Source organism: Octopus sinensis, linkage group LG3, assembly GCF_006345805.1.
Source record: "Octopus sinensis linkage group LG3, ASM634580v1, whole genome shotgun sequence".
NCBI classification, from domain to species: domain Eukaryota; kingdom Metazoa; phylum Mollusca; class Cephalopoda; order Octopoda; family Octopodidae; genus Octopus; species Octopus sinensis.
In genome coordinates this window covers 51,053,409-51,075,908 of record NC_042999.1, presented here as the reverse complement: position 1 = coordinate 51,075,908, position 22,500 = coordinate 51,053,409, and the positions used below count along the sequence as shown (strand labels likewise).

Sequence of the window (22,500 nt, the reverse complement as noted above, 5' to 3'; positions counted from 1 at the left end):
GATTAGTTTAACTAAAAGATTCCTCAAGGTAGTGCTCCAGCATAGCTGCAGTCTAAATACTGAAACAAGTAAAACATAATATATATATATATATATATATATATATATATATATATATATAAATTAGAAAAAAAACACCTTTTATCAATTCAGAATGAACAATTAAATTACACTATCTAGAAAATTACATATAGAAATATTAAAAATAAAATAAGAATAATATACCAATTCTCTTTTATTCTCTTTTACTTGTTTCAGTCATTTGACTGCAGCCATGCTGGAGCACCACCTTTAGCCGAGCACATCGACCTCAGGACTTATTCTTTGTAAGCCTAGTACTTATTCTATCGGTCTCTTTTGCCGAACTGCTAAGTAACGGAGACGTAAACACACCAGCATCGGTTGTCAAGCAATGTTGGGAGGACAAACACTGACATACAAACATATACACACACACATACATATAAATATATATATACGATGGGCTTCTTTCAGTTTCCGTCTACCAAATCAACTCACAAGGCTTTGGTCGGCCCGAGGCTATAGTAGAAGACACTTGCCCAAGGTGCCACGCAGTGGGACTGAACCCGGAACCATGTGGTTGGTAAGCAAGCTACTTACCACACAGCCACTCCTACGCCTACAATGATTAAGTAAATTGCAAAATTATAATTTTATTATTATTTTTTATTATTATTTTGCAATTTATTTAATCATTGGTATATTATTGTCATTCTATTTTTAATATTTCTATTATATGTAATTTTCTAGATGGTGTAATTTAATTGTTCATTTTGAATTGATAAAAGGTGTTTTTTTTCTAATTTTTATATATATATATCATATTTTGCGAAATTTGAATTAGTATTTCTAAATTGAATTTTTCCCTGTAAGTTAGGAATAATATTCCCTCAAATTATTATTATTATTATTATTATTATTATTATTATCATATATATATATGTAGGCGCTGGAGTGGCTGAGTGGTAAGTAGCTTGCTTACCAACCACATAGTTCTGGGTTCAGTCCCATTGTGTGTCTCCTTGGGCAAATGTCTTCTACTCTTCATGATATTTGGTTGGCTTGAAAGAAGGGAGTGAAAAAAATGGGATGTGGGGCAATGTTTGGTAGGGCAGTATGGGTACAGGGACAGCACCCAGCATGTACAAGCATAGACAAAATGTTTTTTGGACTTCATATTTGCTGTTATGAACGGGTCTTCTTCCATACCACAGTAAATCACCAATTGTCTTGGTCATTTGTCATTCCATCTCTGAGGCTCTGTTTCTTCACATAAGCCTTCACTTCCATTAGGTGGTATCAAAATGTTCCTGGACTACGTATGTTTAATAAAAAATTACTTATTTAACTAAGTTTTAACATAATTACCTTCCAAAGCAATACGCTGGTCCCAATGTTCTTGCCACTTTTGGAACTTAACCTGGAAATCGTTTTCCATAAGCGAGTTGAGGACCCTCTGCAATTAGCTCTGGATCTCAACAACAGTATTAAAATGGTAACCTTTGAGCTGCATTTTCATCTTGGCAAATTGGGCGGGTGTGGAAGCGATATCATGAGTAAAGAGAGCTCTGTGACAGGGTATATTGTTGTTGTGAAGAATTAATTTCTTTGCAATGTATGGATCTGGTCGCTTTCACAGAATGTCCTCCCTCAAACACTTCAAAGCATTGCAGTAGAAGTCTCGGATGATGGTCTGGCCCTGGGATGGGTATCGAATTTTCGATGCACAATGCCATGGATATCGTAAAAAACGATGAGTATGCTCTTGATTAAACTGTGGCTCTGTTGTGCACCCAAGCCAGTTAAGACATTACAGGTGACCCATTGCCTTGTCGCCATAAGCTTGTTGAAGCTTGCTCAATATCTCTGCAGTAAACTTCCCAAGTTTAGCACAAAATTTCACTTTGGCCCTTTGTTCCAACTTCCTGTCCGTAACAAAAATCACAGACTACAGCATACATGTGATCATAAAAAACACAAATTTCACAACTTATGAAGGAAACACTGTGAAGTTTCGTGGCACACTGCCTCGTGAAGGTCACTGCTCGCTCTCACTGTGTATGCAACTGTGTGCTGCCATCTGTTGGCATGCTACAGAACTAATCCAGGAACTTTTCTGATACCCACCCCTCCTGCTTCTATGTCCCGTGTTTATGTGAATTTACCTCTCCACCAGTTCCATCCACTTTCAGTGACCGACACTTCCTTATGTAACTATCCTCATTCATATGCATCCATGACCAAACCAGCACAGTCCTCTCCCTTACACACTACATCTAATTCATCCTTATACAGGACATTAGCGCTTTGTTGTATATGCACAATGACACTGCACATCCAACACAGCATTATTAGTTTCATTTCTCTCTACTATTCAAACGTCCTCTGCATTCAGAGTCCACATCTCACTACCATCTAACATTGTGGTCATACACAAGAATCACACACACACACACTCTACTAGCAGTATCGCCCGGCATTGCTCGGGTTTGTTTCGACCCTTTAGAATTGGAATTTTTGAAAAGTAAAAATTTTGCATTATGTAGCTTGTTATTCTCTTTAAGTGAACATTTTTCTGGTTAAAATACACCGAAAAATGGCGACACAGCAGTCAAAAATTCGTAAAAAAATAGGGATTTTCATAGAAAAAAACACCTTTTTGATGTAAATGATTTTTGGTGTTAACATGGTCCGATTTGAATTTTTACTTCTATGGAAGGAAGAGCAAGCCTTCTTCTATCATACTCTCAATTTTGGTCAACTTGTGCTGCAGGGCCTCGGAGGAGATAGTGTTAGTTGAAGGCTACCAAAACTGCCATACACTGACAACTTCAGCTTTATATATATAGAGATATACACCTGTAACATTATGACATTAGTTGACATGTTAAAAAAAAAATGGAACTGAGTTAAAGAACTCAGCAAATATTCCATCAATCAAGGACATGTGAAAATATTTAGCACTAGACCAGATTCTGCTTCTGTAAGCTGAACATGTGACATGCTTTGACAGCTGGCTGCAGCATACGAGACAATAATTACAAGACACTAGGTTTGTATTGCATAATTGTATTTTTCCATATATCGTCTGACCAATCTCACATATGTCAGAATGAAGGAATCACCAACCATGTCTCCTTTTGCATATGCATGTGCACACACACACACACACAATGGTTTGTTTGATTTCCATTTTTCCCAACTAGTATGGGTTAGATACATGGCTCAGTGGTTAGAGCATAAGGTCTAACGGCGGCAAGCTGGCAGAAACGTTAGCATGCCAGGTGAAATGCTTAGCAGTATTTCGTCTGCTGTTATGTTCTGAGTTCAAATTTCGCTGAGGTCGACTTTGCCTTTCATCCTTTTGGGGTCGATAACTTAAGTACCAGTTATGCACTGGGGTCGATATAATCGATATAATCGACTTAATCCGTCTGTCTGTCCTTGTTTGTCTCCTTTGTGTTTAGCCCCTTGTGGGTAGTAAAGAAATAAGTTAGAGCATCAGGTTCACAATCATGAGGTAGTGGGTTCAATTCTTGAACTGGGCTGTGTGCTGTGTTCTTGAGCAAGACACTTTATTTCATGTTGCTTCAGTTCACTCAGCTGTAGAAACGAGTTGCAACATCACTGATGTATCAGCCTTTGCCTTTTTCTTGGACAACATGTGGTGTGGAGAGGAGAAGCTGGTATGCATGGGCATGCATGATGGTCTTCCATAGACAACCCTGCCTGGAGTTGTACATTGGAGGGGTGGAGGGGAACTTTCAAGGTGCAATCTCATGGTCTTTCATGTCTGAAGGTGTTCTTTGCTCTTTACACTTTATCTGAGGTGAGATTTTTACAGGTTGATGTTCTTGTCACCATCAATTAGCGGCTAGAGATTTTTTTCCAGAGATCTTTAAAAGTGCAGAGAAATTCTTCATAATGTCAACAAGGAATGTGAACATCATCATCGGTTCACTGAAGCAGTTACAGCAAGAAATATCAACATCCAAGCATATTTATCCTACCTCCACACAGATGCACACACACACACACACACACACAGATGCACACACACACACACACACACACACACACACACACACACAGATGCCCACACATATACACACACACAGATGCACACTCATACATACACAGATGCATACACTCACAATGCACACACACCACAGACACACCAATGAGCATTTACTTCAAACTTTCAATTCATATTTCAAAAAATATTCAGACAGTGGATTTGCAAAAGAAACCCAAGCTCAGTCTACCAGCTTATGATCAAAAACAAGCAACTTGGAAATTGTAACCTTCCAGTTATATTGTGTTAAAGAATACTCTACATTTGTACTGAGTCCTGTAGTTTATCACTCCTGGTGAATCAACAGAGATTTATCTTATATTAAACTTTTTAATACTTTTTGCTAGTTATATATATAAATAAAATAAAAATAAATAAAAATAAATAAAATAAAATAAAAAATAAAAAATAAAAATAATAAAAAATAATAATAAAAATAAAAATAATATATATATATATATATATATATATATATATTAATTTATAAGTATAAATTAATAATTAAAATTTTTTTTAATTTTAACTTTAAATTTAAATAATTTAAATTTTGAATTTTATATTTTATATATTTTGTATATTATATTAATTAATTTTATTTCTATGTTTTGGTTTATGTTTTTCACTGTTTGATTTGCCTAATAGTGGTTTTATCTCTAATTTAATATATAAATATATATATTTATACTGTAAAATTAGATTTAATCCTAAATCTAATTTTTCCCTGTAAGTTTGGATTTACTCCCTAATATTATTATTATTATTATTATTATATATATATATATATATATATATATATATATCTATATATAGATAGATTGATAGATAGATAGATAGATAGATAGATAGATAGATAGATAGATAGATAGATAGATATAGATAGATAGATAGATGAAAAGTGGTTAGGAGTCCATTCAAATCAAAAAGTATAGTTTAAAAAAGTAAATAAAGTTGGAAAGGTCACAGAAGTATATTTTAGAGAGTCTTTAATCCTTTTGATACCAACCCACCTATGACTATATCTGGCTCTGTAGTACAAATGTTTTGTTTTCAAAAGTTCTGAATTAAAATCTTCCACCAAATATCATCATCATCATCGTCGTTGTCGTTTAACGTCCATTTTCCATGCTGGCATGGGTTGGATGGTTTGACTGAGGTCTGGAGAGCCAGCAGCTGCACCAGGCTCCAATCTGATCTGGCAATGTTTCCACAGCTGGATGCCCTTCCTGATGCCAACCATTCTGAGAGTGTAGTGGATGCTTTTTATGTGCCACCGACACAGGAGCCAGTTGGGCAGGCCTGGCATCAGTCATGCTTGGATAGTGCTTTTTACATGCCACCAGCATGGGAGCCAGTTAGGGGGTACTGGTATCATCCATGTTTGGATAGTGCTTTTTATGTGTCACTGGCACGGGAGCCAGTCAGGGGGCACTGGCATAGGCCACGTTTGGATGGTGCTTTTAATATGCCACCAGCATGGGAGCCAGTCAGGCAGACCTGGCATTGACCATGTTTGGATGGTGCTTTTTACTTGCCACCGACATGGGAACCAGTCAGTCAGGGGACACTGGCATCAGCTATATTCAGATGATGCATTTTAATGCCACCAGAATGGGAGCCAGTCAGGGGCACTGGCCACAGCTGTGATTTTGGTTTTACTCGACTCAACAGGTCTTCTCAAGCATATCATGTCACTTGATGCATCAAGGGTACTCTTAAATGGGCTGGAAATGCAACACTGGCATTGGCCATGGCTTTGATCTCACTTTAGTTGCTGGGTCTTCTCAGTAACACCATATCTCTAAAGATTTCAGTCTCCTGTCATTGCCTTTGTGAGATCCATTGAAGGTCATGGTGCATCACCTCATCCCATGTCATCCTGGTCCACCTCTTCCACAGGTTCCTTCCAAAGTTAAAGAGTGGTATTTCCTCACACAGCTGTCCTCATCCATACATAACACATGACCGTATCAGTGCAGTATTCTCTCTTGCATACCACATTTGATGCTTCTTATCGCGCAGGGTGCTTACACTCTGTCGTGTATGCATGCTAACATTACACATCCAGCAGATCATACTAGCTTCATTTCTTTCAAGCCTACACACATACTCAGCAGTCATGGCCCATGTTTCACTGCCGTGTAGCATGGCAGTTCACACACATGCAACATACAGTCTACCTTTCATCCTGAGCGAGAGGCCCTTAGTTGCCAGCAGAGGTAGAAACTCCCTGAATTTTGCCCAGGCTATTCTTATTCTAGCTGCTATACCCACAGAGCAGCAACCCCCACTACTAATTTGGTCGCCTAGGTAGTGGAAGCTATTAACTCCTTCTAGTTTTTCTCCCTTGCATGTAATGAATCTGTTTTCTGTACATCTTCAGTGTTTATTGCCCCTGTGAATCAGCCACACACAAAAACTATTTTCCTGGTTAACTTTCCTTTGATATTGCTACACCTTTTATGTGTCCATAGCTTACACCAGCTTACATCATATGGAGTTTCTATCTTAGTTACAGTTTATGTTCCTAACACTAGCTTAATAATAACTCAGTTATTTTACTAAATTCTTTGTTATATTTAAAATTAATTGAAAGAAACACAGAGCATTTCAACAGAAATATGGTAACAAAAGGGTTAATAAAATATTACTGGTTTTGATGTATCCATCTCATTAAATATTAGAAATATTAGAAAGAATTCATTGGGAAGCCAGAGAGAAAAAAGATTTTTTTTAGGGTTTAACAGTTTGTACCCAAATCTAAGTTCTTATATATATATATATATTTTTAAGGCTTTAGCTCTTATTTCTAGCAGGTGGATGTTTGTTAAGCATCCTTATGCTTCATACAAATTTATAATTCATAGTTATATAATGCTGTTGTGCCTGCGATCCACCTATGTCACTGCTGGTGATATCATCAATTTTACCCTTTTGATACCAACCTGCCTGAAACCGCCTCTGGTTCTGTAATACAAATGTCTTGTTTTCAAAAGTTCTGAATTAAAATCTTCCACCAAACCTTAGTCACAATTTATGTTCCTAACACTAGCTTAATGATAAACTAAATTATTTTACTAATTCTTTGTTATATTTAAAATTAATGAAAGAAACACAGAGCATTTCAACAGAAATATGGTAACAAAAGGGTTAATAAAATATTACTGGTTTTGATGTATCCATCTCATTAAATATTAGAAATATTAGAAAGAATTCATTGGGAAGCCAGAGAAAAAGATTTTTTTTAGGGTTTAACAGTTTGTACCCAAATCTAAGTTCTTATATATATATATATATTTTTAAGGCTTTAGCTCTTATTTCTAGCAGGTGGATGTTTGTTAAGCATCCTTATGCTTCATACAAATTTATAATTCATAGCTATATAATGCTGTTGTGCCGGCGATCCACCTATGTCACTGCTGGTGATATCATCAATTTTAACCCTTTTGATACCAACCTGCCTGAAACCGCCTCTGGTTCTGTAATACAAATGTCTTGTTTTCAAAAGTTCTGAATTAAAATCTTCCACCAAACCTTAGTCACAATTTATGTTCCTAACACTAGCTTAATGATAAACTAAATTATTTTACTAATTCTTTGTTATATTTAAAATTAATTGAAAGAAACACAGGGTATCTCAACAGAAATATGGTAACAAAAGGGTTAAAATTTATCCACAGATGATATGAACAGTAGTGACATCTGATTTCAAATCTCAGTGTTTGAATGTTTTGTTTATATATATATCCTTTAAGTTCGTTTATGGGAAATGTTTTGAATATGCATTTGAAAGTTCCTATTTTATTATGCTGGCTACAGCCAAATAATGCCAGCTTGATTATATCCACCCCAGTGTTCAACTGGTACTTAATTTATTGACCACCAAAAGGATGAAAGGCAAAGTCGACCTCAGCGGAATTTGAACTCAGAACGTAGCAGCAGGCGAAATACTGCTAAGCATTTCACCTGGTGTGCTAATGATTCTGCCAGCTCGCCACCTTAGTCATAATACTAATAAAAATGATAATCCATGGATGGAATTCCTAAATATTTTAATGCCTCACTACACGTGTTTTCACAAATCACGTATTTCTTAAGATCAAGGACCGTGTCCCTAGGCTGACTACAGTACAGTATGTAGCATCCATGGACATTGAGTAGATCATGTTCATGAATTCTGTTAATGCCATATCACCCAACAAAATGAACACATGACCATGATCCACCTGATGTCCGTGGATACTGCAGACTACTGTAATCATCACAGAAATATAGACTTTGATCTTTAGAAACATGTGATTAGTGGAAACACTTGTACTGATGCATTAAAATATTTATAAACGCCATCAATGGATTATTATTATCATTATCATTATTATTATTATTATTATTATATATATGAGTGTGTGTACATACATGTTGTTGTTGTCGTCGTCGGTGTGTGTGTGTGTGTGTGTGTGTGTGTGTGTGTGTGTGTGTGTGTGTGTGTGTGTGTGTGTGTGTGTGTGTGTGTGTGTGTGTGTGTGTGTGTGTGTGTGTGTAACATAAATTTTTAAACAGAAATATATTGAAAGGGGTATATAAATGACAAGCTAACAAGGACAGACCAATATTCACACATTTTTATTTTCTGATTGTATTTTCATTTTATTTGATGTCTTTTTTTTCAATTTTTTTTCTGTCTATCAAAACATCTTGAAATACACAGTAATGTTTATACAATTGAGTGAACATCTATTTCCGTTAATTGTCAATACATATACGTATAAAGGCAGTTGGTAGTTTTGGAAAGACAACTTGGTTTCCTTGACTATTAATGGTTTTCAGGAAACTTTATTCAAAGCAAAAAATTTGTTGACCAGAACTACAATTTAGATTAAAGACTAATTCATTAGTCCATTAGAATTTTTCCATTTCTCTTTTTACCCTTTTTTATATTTTGCAGTTCTTTAGAACGTTTAAACTATATTGTTTATTGATTTTCAACAAGAGAAGGATAATTGAAATGGGCATAGAATGTCTGGTATATGATATATACCTATTTCCCAATTTTCAGTCTGTAATTTACACATGAAATGCTTTACCTTGTTGTTTACCAGTATTGAAGTAGCAATGATATTTTCACATAGAGTTAGAATATTCTGGAATGAATAGTTAGCATTGAAAAATTATTTTCATAAGATTTATATAAACTATAATAGAAAGCATGTAATTTCCCTTCTTTATTTCTATCAAAATTCTGTCTACATTAGTTTTCTTGTCTTATCAGGTTTCAAGATAATCCATCAAGCTTTTGTATTTCAATCTCAACTGAAGTCTTCTTTGCTGAGCAACACGTTTAGAAACATTTCAAATTCTTCATTGCTACCAAAAATTGTTAGATTCAGATTGGTAAGTAAAGAAATGGCTTCATTGTTATGTGCTATATTACTGCTATTGTTCTGAGACTCTGAGCATGAAAAGAAAATAAGATTTCTTAGACCTGACTCAACATGAGAGAATATAATTATTATTGATTATATATATGTGAACTTGCATGATAAATGATGTTTTCACAAGCTCATAAAGCTGGTGTTCAACTTTCCTTTCAGTGCTGTTTGTGAATGAAAGAAATCTATGTATAGAACACTATGTATTGCAGATAAGATTACCAGATACTCTATTGATTCTCTACAATTATGTGAATTAGGGAATGCACAAATGAATTAATCCACAGCCTGGTTTAACATCACCTGACCCTTGATGCCTTTAATGATATCCACTTTGTTGTAAATATTCAGGCAGAGTCTCTGGTCTAAGGATAACTTTACTTTTTCCCTCCAACCAAGTCTTTGAGGTCCTTCAAAAGATCACAGGTGCTACCCTTTCTCCTGTAAGTCATATAAAGAAAGGGATCCTTAATGAGACAATTGTACCAAATATCAGCACAAAATTTACAAGCCAATGAAGGGCAATCTCTCTGTGGTCACTCAACTCACTAGAAATAGCAGCCAAATTTTCTTCAACATGTACCCTAACATAAAAAAAAAAAGAAAAGAAAAGTCTTATTAGATAATGTGGTCTTCAATAGACTATGTTTTAAAACAAAAGATGGAATGCTCAAGGTCAGAAAATCTTTGACTATAGGTCTGCTCAATCAAGTCTGAGTTGTGATTAAAAAACAAGTGATGAGTTACTAATTTAGTCCACCCTGTCAGATTACTGATACATAACAATGCATAGTCAAATTTTACTCTTATTGGAGAAAAATCATTTATCCTGTAACATATACTTCTGACACCTGATTAATTATTTTCTTAATGAAAGGAGGATTTTTCAAAAGGAATTGGAATTTTAATATTTTAATTTTTATTACATTCATATTTTTTATCTAATATTTAGTTAATATTTTTGAGTGGATATTTCATCCCTGTTATGTTTCTGTAGGTGATAGCTCATTTTGTATTGGTTCTTACATCTTCATATCTTCTGGGTAAATTTCTCTGGAATCTGTAAAAAATATTATTATGATGTTAGCAACTGATTTAAACAATATTTAATAAAATCAAACATACAATGTAACACCCACATACATACAACACTAAAACCTCCTCAGAGAAACTGTAAAAATGATACTTAATAAAGTGGCAAATAAAGAATAACACTTAGCATTGAGAATAAGAATAAAATAGAGATTAGTAAATTTGATGTGAAATTCATTATAATTACAGAATATAGCCTAGATGAAATTAACTATGATATAATTTGTATAACATGAAATGTTTTAATAAAAATCCATCAGAAGTAGAAATGTATCTTCATTTAAAAATATTTACACCAAAAAATTTTGCTGTTAGTAATTTTAATTTTGCTTTGGTAAAAATGAAAATTAATTTTTTTATTCTTTTCTGCAATTTATTAAGTAATATATTTTGAAATCCAAAAAGAATTTTTGCTAAAGTCACATGATATTCTGTAGGTGTCTCTGGCCAACTGAATACTATTAATATAATACTTTTAATATAATGAACTAATGAGAGGCAGTGAGCTGGCAGAATTAATATTATATTGGACAAAATGCTTTGAGGCGTTTTGTCCATCCTTATGTTCTGAGTTCAAATCATGCCAAGTTCAACTCTATCTTTCATCTTCTTGGGATGATAAAATACATACCATTGATCACTGGGGTTGATATAATTGACTTACCCTTTCCTTAAAATTGCTGGCCTTGAGCCAAAAATTGAAATTAATGTAATGAATCAATAAGGAAGCATAGTGTAGTGGCCCAACCTGCTAAATAACAGCCAAATTTTTTTCAAATCACATCTTACTGTCATAAAAAATGTAACACTGAATAAAGGAGTCTGGAAGATATTATTCCCAAAACTAAGGCAGGATGATTAGAAATATTAAATTTCTAACTGTCTCAAAGAGACATGAGCGGTGGTGGAGCGATAGAATGGTTGTATACTGTCAACATAATGTGACAGTCCCGTATGGGAATTACACCACTGCTGTTTAGCCCTAGGAAGCATCGACGCTTCCTGTCGGCTTTGACACATTTCCTGTGTCCTTATATTTGTGAAAGGGAGGCAAGTAACCCCACCAGCCAAGATTCACACCTGAAGACATGCATGTTTCTGGGTCTTAACCCATCATCAGCACAGGATAGTGAGATCTGCTGACTGAGGTGCCTGACCAGCCTTCACAAATATATATATTTACAGTGAAATCTATTCACTGGTCACCGTAATTAGAAATAGTAAATTTCTAAATGTCTCAAAGAGACATGAGCGGTGGTGGAGTGATAGAGTGATCATAGCTATATATCCTTTGAACTTAGGCTTATATGATCAATGCTGATATCACATGAGTGTATGATCACAAGACTGACTAGAATATCAGATGTTGTTACACATTGCTTGTCACAATGCACTTTGCATCATTTCTTTTGCCTTCGAGCGACACCACCTTGCTGGCTAGGCCAGCAGGCCAATATTCCCTGCTGATTGAAAGGGTAACTATTTCAGTAATGTGAAATGAAGGGTTTTGCTCAAGAACTGTTGTGGAAGGATCACCACCCCTGCATGACTAAAAGTGGACTGACACATTTCAATAAAATAAAGAACTGTCAGAGTTGACAGTTGGCAGTTGACAGTTAGCATTTGACATTTGGCAATTGACAGTCAGCAGTTGACAGCAGGCAGTTGACTGAGTTGATCATTTGTATTGGATTGGTGTAGTACGGTGCATGTTCTGTGTGAACATATTAATTCTGCAAAGGTTATTCTAGATAACCATATCCAAATATTTATTTGGGTAATACTATTCTGCACCCTTATGCACACCCCAACATTGTTGTAACATTATTGGTGACAAGATATTTAAATCCCTGATGACATAACAAGAACAAATCATGCCACATGGTCAAGGAATTGAACCCACAATCTAGCAACCATGAGTTCAATAGCCAAACCACTAGGTCACACACCTTCACCAATGCTGGTATTAGGAGTTGAAAACAATAACATCTTCTACAGATCAATTAAATCCATTCCTGAAACTCAACAAAACCTCAAGCCAATAGAGAAACCTTTTTTCTCTTTTTCTTCATCATGAAAGAAGGGCAGAACAGATGATTCTTTGCAGGGCCTTTGAAACTTGGTGAGAGGTAATGAGGAAGGTACCTTCAAATCAAAGACCTTACTTGGAGTTGGTTTGTTTACATGGAACAACTTAGTAGTTTGGTAAAAGAAACCTGTAGAATAAGTACCAGAGTTTAAAATAATAGGTTCTGGGGTTGATTTGTATGACTAAACCCTTCAAAGCAGTGCCTTAGCATAGTCATGGTCCAATAACTAAAACAAGCCAAAAATGAAAGATAAAAGATAATTGGAAACATATGGGCATAGGAGTGGCTGTTTGGTAAGTAGCTTGCTAACCAACCACATGGTTCTGGGTTCAGTCCCCGTGGCACCTTGGGCAAGTGTCTTCTACTATAGCCTCGGGCTGACCGAAGCCGTGTGAGTGGATTTGGTAGACAGAAACTGAAAGAAGCCTGTCGTATATATGTATGTGTGTGTATATGTTTGTGTGTCTGTGTTTGTCCCCCCCAACATTGCTTGACAACCGATGTTGGTGTGTTTATGTCCCCATCACTTAGCGGTTCGGCAAAAGAGACCGATAGAATAAGTACTAGACTTACAAAGTATAAAGTCCTGGGGTCGATTTGCTCGACTAAAGGTGGTGCTCCAGCATGGCCACAGTCAAATGACTGAAACAAGTAAAAGAGTAAAAGAGTATACGTTTTAATTATTTTAAGCCACTTTGTAGTTTGGGAAGCCCTAAGATGTAGCTTGTTAAATTTGCGTTTGAATGCTGCTTGCTTCTGTGCAAAGATTTGGTGATCAGAAGTAGCTTGGGGTTAAACAAGAGCAAGAACAACAAAAGTAGTAACAGCAACAGTAGCAGCAACAATAACAGCAACAACAACAACAACAACAACAACACCCTCAATTGATTCACCAACCCTTTCATGGAAACCCATCAAAATCTCATAAGGATATTTATTATTATTATATAACCATATATTTACCTCTTTAGAAATGTTATCAAGTCAAGACATCAATTTCTCTTTGTTTGAAAGCAATTCTTAATATGAAAAGGAAATATTCAGTTTGGAATTAATTGTACAAAGACATGCTGGATTAGAAACTGATTATTTGGTCTCAGAACTTTGTTCCATGCAATTATAATAACAGTAACATTTGGTTTTGCTAACTATTGACGCTAATAATTATCAAATGTCGATGTCACTTTAGAAAATTTGATATAAAGAAGGATTTGGATTATGTTTTCACTCAACAAATTTGGTTGAGTTGTTGTAATCAGAGAAAATTTCTATTAGTCATTTTTTAGACACATCACATGGCATGACATAGTGTTTTGTTTCGTTCTTTTCATTAGAGTTTTGTTGACTTTTTTTAGCTGTTCATGCTAAATTCTCAAGGGCAGGGAGATGATGGAAAAATGGAGGGGAAAAAAAAAAAACAGAAACCAGGAGAAAAGGAGGGTGAGAAAGGATGAAAATGGTTGGAATTGTATGGAAATAGAGTTAAAAAGATTGGAGTGATCAGAGTAAAAATAGAAAAGAAAGAAAGAGAAAAGTAGGTAGGCAAAGAAGAGAGAGTAAAGAAAAAGTGAAAGAAAGGAAGTAGGAGAGAGAGGGGAAGAGTGTGGGAGACAGAAAGACTGGGAGAGAGAGAGAGAGAGAGAGAGAGAGAGAGAGAGAGATAAATGAAAGTAAAGAAAAGGAAAATGGGAAAGCATATGTAGTCAACTGGAGAGATAGAAGTAGGTAGATAGATAGATAGATGGATAGATAGATAGATAGATAGATAAAGATAAAAATAGAGAGATAGATGGATAGAAAGAAAGAGAGAAAGAGAGAGAGAGAGAGAAAGTGTAAGAAATGAGGAGAAGAAAGGAGAGGGAAAGAAAGAAAAGGAGAGATAAGTATTTGTGAAGTTGTGAAAGGAAGAGATAAATAGAATGAATAAGAGAGACTGAAATATTTAGGTAGGTAGATAGATAGATAGATAGATAGATAGATAGATAGATAGATAGATAGATAGATAGATAGATAGATAGATAGATAGATAGAGAGAGTGAGATAGAGAGATAGAGAGATTTGATAGATAGATAGATAGATAGATAGATAGATAGGAAGAGATAAACAGAAAGAAACAGAGAGACTGAGATATATTGATAGATAGATAGATAGATAGATAGATATATAGATAGATAGACAGATAAACAGATAGATAGAGAGGGAGAGAGAGAGAGGGAGGGAGAGAGAGAGAGAGAGAGAGAGAGAGAGAGAGAGAGAAAATTAACAAAAGATATTAAGTAGTAGACTAAGGATGTTATTCTGAGGCAAGAGAAGTTATGAGCCCTTTACATTCTGGTCTTATTGATTTTATTTAGAAGCTTAGAAAGAAATAAGAATGGATCTGGATATTGTGTTGACTGATGTGGAATGTTGCAAGGAAAGTGTAGGATTTGATTAACAGTCTTTTGTGGAAAAAATACTCAGAAATATTCCTCCAAATTTAGAGGAAGCTATCGACTATAATAATCTTCCAAGAGGATAATCTTCCAAGAGGATAATCTTGCAAAACACGGCAGTTGTTTGGCAAAGGCAAAGGTAAAATAAATGCTATTTGAGGGGAATATTACAATCAAATTTGTATTGTGTTTTGTTCTAATTCATATTATTGTGAAGACAGTGGATCTTGTTAAAATCAATTAAAAGGTGTTCATCAAACTTGTTATAATTAAAGTAGGTTATGCTGAACATTGTCAAGTGTAAGTTAGCTTCAGTTGAAATGAATTTGTGACCCAGTTTCAATTACTTTATTAGAATTATTTCCCTTTAGATGTTAGTGTCTTTGTGAAACCCATGAAGGTCACTACTTCTTCAGTTCCTTTACTTGAAAAGGAAAATGAATTCATGCTTATGGCCGCGGCCTTCGGGCTAAAACATTTTAAGGATTTAAGGATAGGAAACAATTATGAAAGCAATTATGGCAGAAATACTTGCAAAAATTTTATACTTTTATATTATACTAGCAAGCCGGGTCATAGTGCTAGTGCATGCATATACAGCTGCGTGCATGTGCAAATACATGCAAGTACTGTCCAAATCTCCGACCAATCACATACAGCTAGCTGGCATTCAATTGGCGTATCAAGTTTCGGGCATTTTGATTGGGTTTTGGATAGAAAATTCACAAAAGAGTCACTTCTATTGATTTTTTAATGGCTTTGCGGGGTGACTGGAGAAATGTAAAGGTGTGCACGACCACCCTTGAACAGTTTTGAATGACCACAGAAAGTGCAAGCCCTCTAACTGAAAAATTGTGGATTTGTATAAAGGACACACACACACAGACATTTTGCCGTTTATATATATAGAGATGTGCAGGCATGGCTATAACTGAAACAAGTAAAAGATAAAAGATTAAATAAATAAATGAACACCTATATGGCAGGTGGTAGTGTTAAACCTAGCAATGGATTAAGTATGCCATCCAAAAACATGAATGATCCCTCTGAAGGAATTCCACACAGATTTCACGTATCACATTTCACTGACAAGAACCTTATTTAATGAGGCTATGTTAGGTGACACTTGCCCAAGTTGTGCAGCAGGATTGATCTCAAGACCACATGACTGCTAAACAAACTTCTTAACCAGACAATCATGTTTGCATCTCTTATGATAAAAATCTATTGATAAAATGAGATGATTGAGTATGGCTGACTGGATGCTGGCTATTTAACATGGCTGACTGGACATTCAACCAGTTTTGCTGACAGTACTTTTTGGCACTAGAGGCAAACACACATACACACATGCATGCATATACAGAAATATACACATATAGTGCAGACATAGTAGTGCGGTAAGAAGTTTGCTTACCAACCATATGGTTCCAGATTCAGTCCTATTGCATGGCACTTTGGGCAAGCGTCTTGTACTTTAGCCTTGGACTGACCGAAACTTCATGAGTGGATTACATAGACGGAAACTGAAAAGTCCATCATATATATATGTGTATATATATATATAAATATGTATGTGTGCCTTTATGTCTGTGTTTGCTTGACAACTGGTGTCGAAGTCTTTGTATTCCCATAACTTGGCTGATCAGTGAAAAAGACTGATAGAATGAGTACCAGGGTTAAAAAAGAACAAATAAGTACTGCCCCAGCATGGCCACAGTCTAATGACTGAAGCAAGTAAAAGATAAAAGATAAACGATACAAGTGGCTGTGTGGTAAGTAGCTTGTTAACCAACCACATGGTTCCGGGTTCAGTCCCACTGCGTGGCATCTTGGGCAAGTGTCTTCTGCTATAGCCCTGGGCCAACCAATGCCTTGTGAGTGGATTTGGTAGACAGAAACTGAAAGAAGCCTGTCGCATATATGTATATGTATTTATATGTGTGTGTCTGTGTGCCTGTGTTTGTCTCCCTAGCATTGCTTGACAACCGATGCTGGTGTGTTTACGTCCCCGTCACTTAGCAGTTCGGCAAAAGAGACCGATAAAATAAGTACTGGGCTTACAAAGAATAAGTCCCGGGGTCGATTTGCTCGACTAAAGGCGGTGCTCCAGCATGGCCACAGTCAAATGACTGAAACAAGTAAAAGATAAAAGATAAACGATACAAGTGGCTGTGTGGTAAGTAGCTTGTTAACCAACCACATGGTTCCGGGTTCAGTCCCACTGCGTGGCATCTTGGGCAAGTGTCTTCTGCTATAGCCCTGGGCCGACCAATGCCTTGTGAGTGGATTTGGTAGACGGAAACTGAAAGAAGCCTGTCGCATATATGTATATATATTTATATGTGTATGTTTGTGTGTCTATGTTTGTCTCCCTAGCATTGCTTGACAACCGATGCTGGTGTGGTTACGTCCCCGTCACTTAGCAGTTCGGCAAAAGAGACCGATAAAATAAGTACTGGGCTTACAAAGAATAGTCCCGGGGTCGATTTGCTCGACTAAAGGCGGTGCTCCAGCATGGCCACAGTCAAATGACTGAAACAAGTAAAAGATAAAAGATAAACGATACAAGTGGCTGTGTGGTAAGTAGCTTGCTAACCAACCACATGGTTCCGGGTTCAGTCCCACTGCGTGGCATCTTGGGCAAGTGTCTTCTGCTATAGCCCTGGGCCGACCAATGCCTTGTGAGTGGATTTGGTAGACGGAAACTGAAAGAAGCCTGTCGCATATATGTATATATATTTATATGTGTATGTTTGTGTGTCTATGTTTGTCTCCCTAGCATTGCTTGACAACCGATGCTGGTGTGGTTACGTCCCCGTCACTTAGCAGTTCGGCAAAAGAGACCGATAAAATAAGTACTGGGCTTACAAAGAATAAGTCCTGGGGTCGATTTGCTCGACTAAAGGCGGTGCTCCAGCATGGCCACAATCAAATGACTGAAACAATTAAAAGAGAGAGAAAGAGAGATGGAAAGATTGAAAGAGAAAAAGAGAGAGAGAGAGCATGTGGAGGAGGGAAAAAGGGAGACAACTAGAGAAAAATTAAGACGTCTGATGTCAAATAAGTCAGAGTTGAATCAGCAATGCCAAATAGGCAGTGCCAAAACAACAATGCCAAAACGTCTCATATCCAATCCATTGAATCTTGATACTAAACTGAACATTATTATCCAATAGGCTACATTGATATTATTAAAAATATAATAGCTTTACTGACCTGCCTCAATAGCAGTCATGTTTCAAAGTGCTTTTCCTACTTGTGTCCATCAAATAATGACTGGACTAATGCACCAGCTTATCTGTTTCCTTACATTGAGTCTATACAGTGGGGGGAAAAAGATACTTCAACTAGAAATAGTATTTCTGCACTTCCTCTTTAAATATTCTAGCACACACTTATCATTTGTTCTAAAATTAAGCTCGACCAATTCCCAACTGTTACTTCCTTTTATTCTTTTTCTAGTATCAACCACCAGACAGTGGCTGTACAGGAGCACCATCCTGAATTTTTAGCCAATTATATTGACCACACTGATTTGTCAGCTACTCATTTTATTAACTTTGCAAAGTTGAAAAGTGGACTTGACCAACGTGTAAAGAATTTCTAAAGAGTCCAGACCATTTTATAAAAATAAAATGAATCGTTACAAGAAAACCAACCATTGATCATGCTTTTTAATCTAAACTGTTTCAATCTGTATATTATCTGATCCCCTTTAAGGGAAATATGTGTGCATGTGTATATAATATATAATATATACATAATAATAATAATAATAATAATAATATTAGGGAATATGATTCCAAACTTACAGGGAAAAATTCATGAAACACGTGTAGTCTTTTTACTAATTATATGCTATTTATTTATTATTTTGTACTTTACTTAATTATAGTTATATTTTTTTATTGAATATTTAATTTTTTCTATATATTATGATTTAATTGCATCATTGTTGAATTGCTACAAAGTGGTTCTTCTCTAATTTATATATATATTGCTAGCATGGAAAGCGGACGTTAAACGATGATGATATATATATATAAATGCGAATTGTCTGTTTGGACGTCTGTTTGTGTAAAGTTGCCGTCTACACCTGTTAACGAATTTTTGGGAAACTTTGCAAACATGTTTAAGTAACATCCAGTTTGTTACTTGGTTCATTGAAGTTTAATAAAAATCTATAATTGGATGGCGAGAATGAGTCCAAATATAATCCATATATTTTCCTTTAACAGCCAAGGGAAATAACCCATTCATTTTCCTTTGATCACCCTAAACACTGCCAAGCTCAAAGTTAATAGTCAAAGGGTGGAAATAGACAACAGGAGCCTCGTGCCCCACAGCCCATTGCTGTCTAAAACATTACAGGCCCATGTTAATGTTAAGTCATGCAACTCTATGAAATGTATTAAATAGGCATGTAAATACATCAATAACACCTCACATATGGCAGTTTTTGGACTTGAACAAGAGGGCAGGCAGGCAGATGAAATTCAGCAATATAAGTTGGGCAGGTATATTTCCTCTAATGAGGCAATGTGGTGCATCATGGGTTTCAAAATCCATGAGTGACATCCAATGGCCAGCATGTATATTTCATAGAAGACAATGCTCGAAACATAGTTCTGAATCTACCAGAAACTACTTTGACAGCTTTCTTCAAATTATGCCAATGTGATCTGTTTGCCCGAAAACTGTTGTCTGTTGAGGTTCCCGTGTACTATCAGGTCATCCCATAAGTTTTGTCTGAATTTTGAATGAAGAAAACAAGTGATCAAATGTTATATTTAATAGAAATTTAATCATCAATGTACTTTCCTTGATTATCTATGATGTCCTTCCATCTATTTACATCTATAGGCAGTCTTCAACAATTTTTCCATGTCAGGAAAAAGTCTGGTGGTATTTGTTCCAGCTCTTTACATTCTGAGTTCAAATTCTGCTGAGGTAAACTTTGCCTATTATCATTTTGAGGATATATAGAAAAAAGTACCAGCCAAGCTTGAGGGTTAATGAGGTGGCGAGCTGGCAGAGACGTTAACACGTCGGGCGAAATGCCTAGCAATATTTCGTCTGTCTTTAAGTTCTGAGTTCAAATTCTGCCGAGGTCGACTTTGCCTTTCATCCTTCCGGGGTCGATAAATTAAGTACCAGTTACGCACTGGGGTCGATATAATCGACTTAATCTGTTTGTCTGTCCTTGTTTGTCCTTTCTGTGTTTAGCCCCTTGTGGGTAGTAAAGAAATAGGTATTGAATTGCTTTTTATCTCAAAAACTTTCTGGCCTTGTACCAGATTAGAAGCAATTATTTCCACCTTCCTCATAAGACAGTTACTGATTAATGAAATGAAGTTGAAATATCTTTTACAGAAATATTCCTTCAACTGTGTTTTTGTAATGCACACGCACATACACACACAAAGAAACAAACACAATGCATTTGGATGATTAAAGGAATTATTTGATAATAACCAGAATCCACAACATAAAAAAAAAAAAACTACAGAAATATGGCTGCCATCAAAAAACCTTCATAAAGAAGGGAAATAACAGCAGATGCAATAATCGAAAAATTTCAAGTTAAGACTTGTCAGAACCAATGCTAAAGGCTTAGATTATTTAAAGAAAATGATACACCATTACCATAGTAATTATTTCACTCTTCAGTGAAATGAACCTGTTTTGATACATTTATTGTTAAAAGCAAGAAAGATGTTTAATTTAAATTTGGAATGCCTTCTCGTTGTCATTATTCACATCATGCAAATATCTCGTGTATTTTTTGAAAATAGCAATTGAAATAATGCATATCAAAATTGTTGTTTGCTTCCTGTGAACTAAACATTTCTCCATCTTTTGTTGTGTGAATGAGTGATTTTTGTGTCTGAATAATTAATTAAACATTTTTATTTATTTATTTGGAGTGATCTGGAGAAAAGGCTGTACCCATGGCTTTTGTAAGCACACCTAGACTATGAGTGTGAATTTTTGTGTATTATTATTATCATTATTATTATTATTATTATTATTATTATTATTATTATTATTATTATTATTATTATTATATTTGCTGTGGAACACATTGGACATGTTTTTGAACACTCCAAGTAAGTCCAGTTCAAAATATTTATTTACAACAGGATTGATATCCTTTTTCAATAATTATTTTATTCTGAGTTGTGAATAGAAACACCAGGAACCTGTTACTGGCTTTTTATGGTTGTGTAGCCCACAGAGGGGCGATTCCGCCCACTGAACTTATTTTGTGGGCGTTAAATTTAATTGAACCAAATACAACTCATCAAGATGGCGGAACATGTCTCGAAAGAGTTGAGAAAAAACAAAACAAACCCTCCAACCAATATATATATATATATATATATATTTTTTATATATATTTTTTTTTATATATATTTTTTTAATTGCCCACAAGGGGCTAAACACAGAGGGGACAAACAAGGACAAACAAACGGATTAAGTCGATTACATCGACTCCAGTGTGTAACTGGTACTTTATTTATCGACCACGAGGGGATGAAAGGCAAAGTCGACCTTGGCGGAATTTGAACTCAGAACGCAGTGGCAGACGAAATACGGCTACGCATTTCGCCCGGCGTGCTAACATTTCTGCCAGCTCGACATCTTAATAGTAATGAATGAGGACTTCCTTCCCTCCATTATGGGCAACAATACAGGGGAAGAAGAGAGGAGAAACATAAGATTGTCATGGTACAAAGTTCAACTAACAGTAACAATAATAGTAGCAGAAACACTAACAGCCGTAGAAATGACAGTGACAGCATTCGAATGTCTGAAGAGAATCTATTCCAGCCTGGGTGTGAGATTTAGCATTGTATAATAAAGAAATAATGTGTAGACATAAAGATACTCCATCTCAAGCAGAATTGTCTTCAAGTCATGTTTGCAGCATAACCATTAGGTCTGATAAATTATAGTTTAAGATATCGTTGAGATAGGCGCAGGAGTGGCTGTGTGGTAAGTAGCTTGCTAACCAACCACATGGTTCCGGGTTCAGTCCTACTGCGTGGCATCTTGGGCAAGTGTCTTCTACTATAGCCTCGGGCCAAACAAAGCCTTGTGAGTGGATTTGGTAGACAGAAACTGAAAGAAGCCTGTCGTATATATGTATATATATATGTATGTGTGTGTGTATGTTTGTGTGTCTGTGTTTGTCCCCCTAGCATTGCTTGACAACTGATGCTGGTGTGTTTACGTTCCCGTCACTTAGTGGTTCGGCAAAAGAGACCGATAGAATAACTACTGGGCTTACAAAGAATAAGTCCCGGGGTTGATTTGCTCGACTAAAGGCAGTGCTCCAGCATGGCCACAGTCAA

The 22,500-nt window shown here is 35.8% G+C and overlaps 1 long non-coding RNA gene across 3 annotated transcripts in view; it reads right to left on the bottom strand.

Annotated features, from left to right (window-relative positions):
- Positions 1-8,700: 8,700 nt before the first annotated feature.
- The window catches only part of LOC118762443, a 426,872-nt gene continuing 413,072 nt past the window's right edge, over positions 8,701-22,500 (bottom strand). For all 3 annotated transcript variants that reach the window (XR_004998196.1, XR_004998195.1, XR_004998197.1), the window contains exon 5: positions 8,701-10,582. This is a non-coding gene — a long non-coding RNA (uncharacterized LOC118762443). The remainder of the gene's footprint in view (positions 10,583-22,500) is intronic.